Here is a 10,778-nt window from a genome sequence, read left to right on the forward strand (position 1 = left end):
GTTCATAGTTTGGGTCTAGTCCATCACATGATTCTCCTAATGATGTGATCCAGTTATCAAGTGACAACAGTTGCATATAGTCAGAAAACCTCGACTATCGTTGATCAACTAGCTCGCCAACTAGAGGCTTGCTAGGGACATTTTTTTGTCTATCCATCCACACATGTATCTATGTTTTCATTCAATACAATAATAGCATGGATAATAAACGATTATCTTTAAACAGGAAATATAATAATAACTATTTATCATTGCCTCTAGGGCATATTTCCAACAAGACTTTGTTTTAAAGCACAAGAGTAGGGAGTTCATTGTTCTACCGCATATATTACCTTTTGGAGGGTGCTGCCTCTTAGATTGGTCAGGTGTCGCTTGGGAGCCTCCTACTTCGTGCTGTGGAGTTGAACCAAGAAGTTTGTAAGGGTAAGGAGATCGCCTACTTCGTGAAGATCTACCCGAGTGAGGCTAGTCCTGTGTGGACATAAGCCATGGTGGAATAGACAAGGCCACTTATTCGTGGACCCCTTGTGGGTCGAGTCCTCCGTGGACTCTCACAGCTGTTACCCCTTGTGGGTTGAAGTCTTCAATAACGTGGACGTACGATAGCACCACCTATCTGAACCATGCCAAAATTGTCGTGTCAACCTTTGCAGTTGATCTTCCTTCCTTACCCTTTACATTAGCTTTGATGTATTTACTTACCATTGCTCTACCCTGAGATATGGATGTGTAGGCTGAAATTGACTAGTCATAATTGGTAAAACTGGCCCACAACTAAAATTGGGAGAAGGCTATTTTTTATTTTTTGAAGTAGTCTAATCACCCTCCCCCTCTAGACATACTTCGGATCCTACAGTGCATTCCCTATACTCATCTGCACCTGTCATGTGCAGATCATGATAGATTAAGAGACGATAGGGTTATGGCCGACAGTCAACGAACACAGTGGCATTGATGGAGCCCTAACTTACCGACTACGTATTATTCGTGTGAATTATGTGCCAGCATTGAGCTGTGCAAATAGTATGTACTTGTTTTGCTCTAGATTTAGTGTTGTAGTAAAATAGTATATGTTCTTCTGATATTCATTCTTGTTACTTTGTGTGCTAGCTATTATCCAAGGATAGCAGTGTAAACAAAGGGACTTAGATTCTACCATATTCTGCACATGACATCATAGGTGAATCAAAAGCAGGAATACATGGTTGTTCCTTACGTCGTCTCATACGATAGGGGACGATCTTAGTTCGAGTATCTTTCAGATTCTTCATAGTAGCAATTGGACATCCTCAAGTTAACGCAAAAAATATAGCTATGCTCCACGGCAATGGTCCAAAAAAAGGTCTTGATAGCCCAGAAGTATAGGGATCGTGATAGTTTTCACACGTAGTATTTCACCCTAATTTATTGGTGCGGCACAAGGGGAGCCAAAGAATATTTATCAGCCTTGACAATTGAGTTTTCAATTTAACCGGACATGGGATATCTCTCTGCAACAAAGGTTTATTGGCAGAGAAATAATGGTAGTAGTAACAGTGATAGCAACAACTTTGTAACAATAGTGATAGTGACAACAGCAATAGTAACTTATCAAGATTCAGTATATGTAAAGCGTAGGCCTTGGTGCAGCGATGGAAGGATATGGATGACATCAATGATGTAATAGTTATGCACTAGAGCGACATATAACTAGATCCAATTCATCAATATAATGTAGGCATGTACTCGGTATATAGTCATATATGCTTGCGATAATTACTTGCACGACACCATTTGTCCGACCCTTCCGTGGCAGCAGGGTCCTATTAGAAACTAAGGCATATTAAGGTCTCCTTTTCATAGAGAATCGGAGCAAAGCATTAACACATAGTGAATACATGAACTCCTCAAACTATGACAATCACAAGAAAGATTCCCAATTATTGTCACCTTGGGGTATTCGGATTAAGGCACATAATAGGTGCATACAACTTGCAAGATGGGATCAAACTCACTCTTATATTCATGAAAACCTGATAGTTTCAGATCTGAAATCATGGCAGACGGGCACTAGTGACAAGCATTAAGCATAGCAAAGTTATAGAAACATCAATCTTAGAACATAGTGGATACTAGGGATCAAGCCCTATCAAATTAAGTCGACTACATGATCAATTCCATCCACACCCATCATCGACCAACAAGCCTACAAAGGAATTACTCACTCCCGGTGGTTTGAATCATGGAATAGTTGATGGAGAAGGGTTGGTGATCTTGACGGAAAAGAATCCCCCTCTCTATAGTCCCAAATGGACTCTAGATCAGCCCTCCCGAGGAAGAACACGAGGTGGCGGCGGCTCCATCTTGTAGATCGCGATGAAAACTTCTCTATGAGTTTTTTCTATGAATATGTGGATTTATAGAACTAGAGAGAGTGTCGGGGGAGCCTCATGGGCCCCACCACACAACAGGGCGCAGCCTAGGGGTGGTCGCGCCATGTTGCCTCATGGGCCACAAGGACCCCCGCTGGTGGGTCTTTGCTTCATAATTCAGTATAATTTCCAGAAAAATTTCACAAAAAGTTACGTCCAATTGCGAGAAATTTTATTTCTACACAGAAATAACACCAACGTAGTTATGCTGAAAACAACGTCAGTACGGGTTAGTTTCATTCAAATCATGCAAATTAGAGACCAAAACAAGAGCAAAAGTGTTTCGAAAAGTAGATTCGTTGGAGACGTATCAAATCCCCAAGCTTAACTGATTGCCTGTCCCGAAGCAATTCAGTTGATAAATTGAAAGTGATAAGGAAAAGTTTTACAAATTCTTTGTTCTCATTGCCATATATATGCTTAGCAAGTGTTTAGGTTTTCATCGTAAATCATAAATAACCATATCGATGATAACAATCAAAAATCATATTTACTCATGGCAATACATAACCAACTAGTAAGGAGTAATAAGATATCTGACATGCCAAGAATTTGTCGAAACAATTACGATTTAATATGATGACATGGCATTTTGCTAGCCCTTTTTGAGACTGCAAAACATAAATGCGGAGCCCTGTTGAGATTCAAGCAGCAACTAAACATTATAATTCAGGGTAGAAGATGACTCAGGAACAACTATAAAGTAAATAGAAAGACCCTTCAGAGAGGGAAGCTATAAATCCCAAGATGCTATCCTATCCTTATTATCGCTCGAGGGCCTCGACAGGAATAGAAGTGCTTCTTGTCATTTCGCAAGAATGGATATCATTACAAGTACATGTAAAGAAGTGGTGAGTATATGGAATTGGCTTACACTCCCCACAATCTAATCATGATCATCTCAATAAAAATATACATTCAATCACCATTCAGAAGAGCAGGGTCCAACTACATACGAAATCAAATAATAAAACAATGTCCCACTACTAGGGAAAAGCCTAGCAGTAGCGCGGGCTAAAGGGCTAGAAGTAGCGCGGGTAGCCGCGCTACTGATAAGGCACTACAGCTAACCTTTAGGAGTAGCGCGTGTCAACCAGCGCTACTGATATCTAGGTTTAGCAGTAGCATCTATCCAGAAGCGCGCTGCTACTAATTAGCTGTAGCAGCCTTGTACAGACAGCGCTACAAATAACGCATCACTACTGGTAATGGTATAAATGCGCTACTTCTATTAGTTTCTGATTTTTTTCTGCTCCATATTTTGGTCTATTGAATTTTGTTTAGGGTTTTACACAATAGTCTCTAGCATATCATACACATACAAATCTGATCATTTCATACACATACAAATAGTGTCATCAAATCAATCATGTCATCATTGTAATCATCATCCAACACAAAATGATGTCTCTCGTCATCATCTCGAAATAGCGATACAAGTTCTGACAAGTCTCAATAGTCGCAAGTACATCGTCATCCATCTAAACAATGACATAGAAGAGAAGAGCTATCACTATGAGTGAGAGTGAAACTATGCAGTACATGAGGCGATGGTTATGATGCCTCTCTCGCGTTAGTGTGAACCTCAAGTAACTAGCTTCTGCTTCTTATCTAGTTTCGAACCCTTTATGACTAGCACCCGAGAACCGCTCCACTTGCGCCGGACACTCGTATGACTCGTTGTACAATCCCGGAACCTTCCCTATGTACACGACATAGCACTTCTTGTTCCCCATCAAGGATCTAGGTACCTATTAGAGTTGCATCTTCAAAAAGAGAATGTACAATCGTGTGCATCAAAACATACTTGAGCAACACAAAATGAAAGGGTATGCAAATAGATTCAACATATAGTAAACATAAATAATGAACGCAGTTTCATCGTACGCAAACTAATTAACTAGAGGTACGCAGGTCATCGTACCCAAACTAACAAAGTAGCGTTACCCAAGTTCGGGAGGGACCGTGGACATCAGAAAGTTTCTTCGCTATAGAAATTATACAAGTTCAACCCACACATATCATCATCATCGGCCTCCTAAATCACTAGAATTTACATCCATCAATATCATTGAGGACGCACCCTAGCTTCTTGAACGGCGCGAGGTCCTGTCGTTGCATGCCTACGGTAGTTCGTACGTCAACTCGCGACATAGGGCCATGGTGGAACATCCCATGCTCTTCGACGACTTCTTTCATGATGATATCAGCAGTATCCCTCTGTATGCGAAAGAAGTCATCTCTAAGTTTATAATCCTCTTCATCTTGGCATTCTACCCACTTATGGATATGATCATCGCTTCTGGTTGTCATGCGAAGCTGTTGGTGATCCCTTCTGTACTACATCATGAGATGGAGGAGGTAGAATCCATCATTTTGGCTTGGTTTCGACACATTGATGCAGCAGAAGTTAGTTTTATGCCCGAACCCCGGCTTGTGCTTCCTTTCTCTCCTGATCTGCAGGTAGCCACCCCTCCGGCTGAAGCTGTGGAGAGCATCATCTAGAATATTCATTATGTGGGTGTAGTCCTTCTCGTAGTTTCTCGTAGGGTCCAAATACACGGCGTGTGAGACTCTAGGGTAAAGAACGTTAAGGATGGTGCGTCTGTTGCTGCGGTTAAAAAACACCTCAAATTACACTCCATTTGAGCGAGAAGGAATGATTGAAATGTACGAAAGGGTTGGCCGGCACTGACTTACATTGAATGATAAGGGTGGAGGACAATTTTCTAGTCCTTATTCGTTACCATGAAGTTTTCGAGGTACTCCCTAGCAGCTTTACGCTCAAAGTCACCGAGACTCACGAAGGACTCGTGCATGTAGTATGGATCCACCACATAGATTTGCGAGACTTGTTCTCTCTTCAGGACAGAGTTCATATGTAGCGCAAAAAGGCGCACGATTGTAAAATCGAGCCGCCGTGTCGGAAACATCTCGAAGATATGGTCAAAATGCAGGAAGAATACCTCCGAGGGCCGTGTGTCGATGTAACACTTCCCCTTGGGCACCCAAACTGCCTATGTTGGATATCCGGGATCCTTCGAGCCTAGTAGGCTTATCTCAGTCATCATCACATGGTGGTGCAGTCGCCTGTGATCCCCTGATATGACCTCCACCGGTTTTGATGGTAGGATCGGCTCGCCCACAACATGGAACATGGACGAACCTTTGACGGGTACACGCTCTTAAAAATCCATCGTCAGGATGTTGTGTGCTCTGGCTTGTTTGTAGGCAGCAAAGCCTTTCTTTGGTGGTTTCTTTCTCTCCTTTTATGTGGGCTGACCTTCCAGACCCTTCCTTAACCCCTGCCACAATGTTGTTGGGCTAAGCACTGTACGACCCTCGGCTAGTTGAGCCTGCGTTGACGCGACATCTTTAGGCGTGTCCTCTGAGGATTGCATGAAGAGAAGAGACTTCTTGCAATCAACCTTGCTAGGACGTTCCTGGTCGGGCGCATCATCCATCTCCTCATTAGCATGCTCATAGCCCGAGTCATCATATATACGTCGTCATCATAGCTGAATTGAGGAATCTAAGAGGGTCATCCTCGTGCATACCATCATCCAATCTTTGTTCTACGGGGACGAGTACATCACTCACTATTGGGACCCCTTCCTCGTGTCGTCCGACGCTCTCACCATGTACTACAAGCGATGCTATTTGCGTAGGCGGGGTGTGCTACGGCAGCAAAAGACCTTCCCTGGCAACGGCGCCAGGAATCCTTCTGCTACGGGCTACCCCTATAGGGACTTCCTTGGAAAATATGCAAATGATTCCCCCGCGGCCTTGGAGCCTTGCATTGGTGTTCCCTTGAAGAGGAAAGGGTGATGTAGCATAGCGGCGGTAAGTCTTTCCCTCAGTTTGAGAACCAAGGTATCAATCCAGTAGGAGGATCGCGTCAAGTCACAAGTACCTACACAAACACAAGGAGCCTGCACCCAACGCTATGAAGGGGTTATCAATCCCTTATAGATTGTTTGCAGAGTGAGAACTGAAAGCGAAAAGTAAACAAACCAAATTAAAGTAAAAGTGGAGACAAAAGTTGTGAATAGACCCGGGGGTCGTAGTGTTCACTAGTCGCTTCTCTCATGAAAGCAAGTAGACGGTGGGTGAACGAATTACTATCGAGCAATTGATAGAACCGCACAAAGTCATGACATTATCTATGGCAATGATCATATCTATAGGCATCACATCCAAAACAAGTAGACCGATACTTTCTGCATCTACTACTATTACTCCACACGTCGACCGCTATCCAGCATGCATCTAGTGTATTGAGTTCAAAAGAACAGAGTAACGCCTTAAGCAAGATGACATGATGTAGATGGACAATCTCAAATCTATGATGAAAGCCCATCTTGTTACCCTTGATGGCAACAACATGATGCGTGCCTTGCTGCCCCTTCTGTCACTGGGAAAGGTTACCGCACAGTATGAACCCAAAACTAAGAACTTCTCCCATTGCAAGAATCATAGATATAGTTGGCCAAACAAAACCCAAGACTCGGGGAGACTTACAAGGATATCAAATCATGCATATAAGAAATCAGCAAAGACTCAAATATAATTCATAGATAATATGATCACAAATCCACAATTCATCGGATCTCGACAAACACACCACCAAAGAGGATTACATCGGATAGATCTCCATAAAGTTCATGGAGAACTTTGTATTGAAGATCCAAGAGAGAGAAGAAGCCATCTAGCTACTAACTACGGACCCGTAGGTCTGAAGTAGACTACTCACGAGTCATTGGAGAGGCGATGATGTTGATGTAGAAGCCCTCCAGCTCCAAAGTTCCCTCCGGCAGGGCACCGAGAAGGGTCTCCAGATGAGATCTCATGGAAACGGAAGCTTGCGGTGGTGGAAAAGTGGTTTCGAGGACGCTCTGATTTTTTCTGGGATTGTAGGGAATATATAGGCGAAAGAGCTAGGGCAGGGGAGCGCCAGGGAGGCCACAAGCCAGGTCGCAGCGGGGCCCCCTGGCCGCGGCGTCAGGGCTTGTGGGCTCCCTGTGGGACTCCTGCCTTGGCCCTCAAGTCCCCCGATCTTCTTCTGTTATGGAAAAATTCATTTCGGGGATTTTATTCCGTTTGGACTCCGTTCCAAAATCAGATCTAAAAAGAGTCAAAAACACAGAAAAACAGGAACTGGCACTTGGCACTGAATTAATAAGTTAGTCCCAAAAAATATATAAAAGGTATATAAAACATCCAAAGTTGACAAGATAACAGCATGAAACCACCAAAAATTATAGATACGTTTGAGACGTATCAAGCATCCCCAAGCTTAACTCCTGCTTGTCCTTGAGTAGGGAAGTGATAAAGAATGAATTTTTGATGCTTTCATGCTACCTCGCATAGATGTCCTTTTAAACTCCTCTTATGTGACGTGAATCTTCAGATCCATTAGATTCAAAACAATAGTTTGCTATTGACATGGATACAATAATACTTCAAGCAAACTAGCAACGTAATCATGAGCTTTCAAAATAACAAGGCAAAAGGAAAGTTATCCCTACAAAATCATATAGTCTGGCTATGCTCTATCATCCTTGCACAACGAATTTAAATCATGCACAAACTCGGTATTCGCCAAGTAATTGTTTTCACACCTTTACTTTCTCAAACTTTTTCAACTCTCACGCAATACATGATCGTGAGCCATGGTTTTAGCACTATAAGCGGAGTGGAGTGTGGTGGAGGTTGCAAGGCAAACAAGGAGAAGATGGTCACATTGACTAGGCTTATCGATGAGCTATGGAGATGCTCATCTATAGATATCAATGTGAATGAGTAGGGAATGCCATACAAATGATGCAGTAGAGCTAAGAGTATGTGAAAGCTCTTAAAGAAAACTAGTGGGTGTGCATCCAACTTGCTTGCTCATGAAGACCTAAGGCAATTTTGAGGAAGCCCATCATTGGAATATCGAGCCAAGTTATATAATGAAAATTTCCCACTAGCTATATGGTGGTGACAAAACGAGAGACTCTCAATCATGAAGACCATGGTGCTTAATATGAGGCACAAGTGTGGAAAGGAGATAGTAGCATTGTCATTTCTCTCTTTTTCGCTCATCTTTTTGGTGGGCTCTTTGGCCTCTTTTTTCGGTGGGCATCTTTGCCCTCTTTTTGTAAATGGGCTTCGCTGGCCTCTTTTATTTGCTCACATGGGACAATTCTCCATCAATGATGATAATCACACTTACAACTCAAAACTTAGAGCAATGATGACTCTATATGACATGCCTTTGGTAGTGTACCGTGACAATGATCTAGCATGGCATAGACATCAATGGAAACATCATGCTAGCTATCTCATGATCATGCAATGGCAATGTAGAACTTGCGGCACATGTCATGGTGGTAATTGCATGGCAATATATCTCGGAATGGCTTTGAAAAAGCCATAGTAGGTAGGTATGGTGGTTGTTTTGAAGGAGGCTAATGGTGGGTTTTGTGCACCGGCGAAAGTTGCACGACACTAAAGAAGATAGTGATGGTGGAAGATGAAAGTGCATCTAAACCATGGACTCAACATTAGTCATGAAGAACTCATATACTTGTTGCAAAAGTTTTAGTAGTAATCTAAACAAAGCATTCAATGCATACTCCTAGGGGAAGGGTTCGTAGGTATAAACCATCGCGCGATCTCGACCACCACACAAAGGATGACAATCAATAGACTAATCATGCTCAGACTTCATCACATAGCGGTTCACCATACGTGCATGCTACGGGAATCACTAACTTCAACACAAGTATTTCTAGATCCACAACACTTTACTAGTATAACTATAATCTTAACACAACCACAACTCAAAACTAATTGAGATGAATCAAACTTCTCGAACTACTCAATGCACATGAAGGTGGAAGTTTTCATATACCTTTGGATAACTACCCCATTTTGAGACTACTTTCATAGCATAGATCAACTACCATGCCACGCGCTTCCGTGCTCTAAAAGATAGAAGTGAAACACATAGAGCAAAATCAACTAGCTCAAAAGATATAGGTGAAGCACATGTGAGCTGAATTGTCTAACCAAAGGATATACGTGAAGCTCGACAAAATCACGGTGAGTGCATGTCTCTCTCTCTAGGTTTGCAGCAAGGAAGATTGTGACACAACAAAAATAAAAGACTCCTACGATACAAGACACTGCAAGCAAAACACATAACATGTGTTGAATAAAAATATAGCCCCAAGTAACGTTACCGATGGATTGAAGACAAAAGAGGGGATGCCTTCCCGGGGCATCCCCAAGCTTAGGCTTTTACGGCATCTTTGAATCAACTTGGGGTGCCTTGGTCATCCCCAAGCTTGAGCTCTTGCCACTCTTTATCTCTTTGTCCGTAAGAACTTCAGCCTAAACTTGAAAACTTCACAACACGAAACTTAAACAGAAACTCGTGATAACATTAGTATAAGAAAGCAAGCCACCACTTCCTTAGGTACTGTAGCAAACTTAAATTCCACTTATGTTGATGTTGGGTTACTGTATTTTCAATCTTCCATGGCTAATACCCCCCGATACTATCCATAGTTTCATCAAAATAAGCAACCAACTCAACAAAAACAGAATCTGTTAACAGCAGACCAATCTGTAGCAATCTGTATACTACGTATACTTCTTGTACTTCAAAAATTCTGCAAAATTACGACAGTCTGAAGAATTTGTGTAGCAATCAGCAGCACAAAGAATCAACTCAAAAGCTCTCACAGAAAAAAATGCAAATTATTTTCGTGAGCAGAAAGTTTCTGTCTTTTACAGCATTATCAATTGATCACCCCCAAGACTAATCATAACGGTTTTACTTGGCACAAACGCAAAAGAAACACAAAAAAGACACAATCATAACAGATTTATGAAAGTGTGGAAAACACAAAACAGAAAGAAAAAGGATAGATTCGTTGGGTTGCCTCCCATCAAACGCTATTGTTTAACGCCCTTAGCTAGGCATATGGATTTCAATGATGCTCACATAAAAGACAAGAATTGAAGCACAATGAGAGCATCATAAAGCATGTGAAAATCACATCTATGTCTAACATACCTCCTATTCATAGGCATTTTATAGGAGAACAAATTGGCAAGACAACCAATAGTTACCATATGCAAGGAAGAAGAAATAGACAATAGCAATCTCAACATAACGAGAGGTGATTTAGTGATATGAAAGTTTCTACCACCATATTTTCCTCTCTCATAATAATTACATGTGGGATCATATTCGAATTCAACAATATAACTATTACATAGGATATTCTTTTCATGATCCACATGCATGCAAAGTTGACGCTCTTCAAAAATAGTGGGATTATCATGAACTAAAGTCATGACTTCTCCAAACCC

Source organism: Hordeum vulgare, chromosome 2H (assembly GCF_904849725.1).
Source record: "Hordeum vulgare subsp. vulgare chromosome 2H, MorexV3_pseudomolecules_assembly, whole genome shotgun sequence".
Classification (NCBI taxonomy): domain Eukaryota; kingdom Viridiplantae; phylum Streptophyta; class Magnoliopsida; order Poales; family Poaceae; genus Hordeum; species Hordeum vulgare.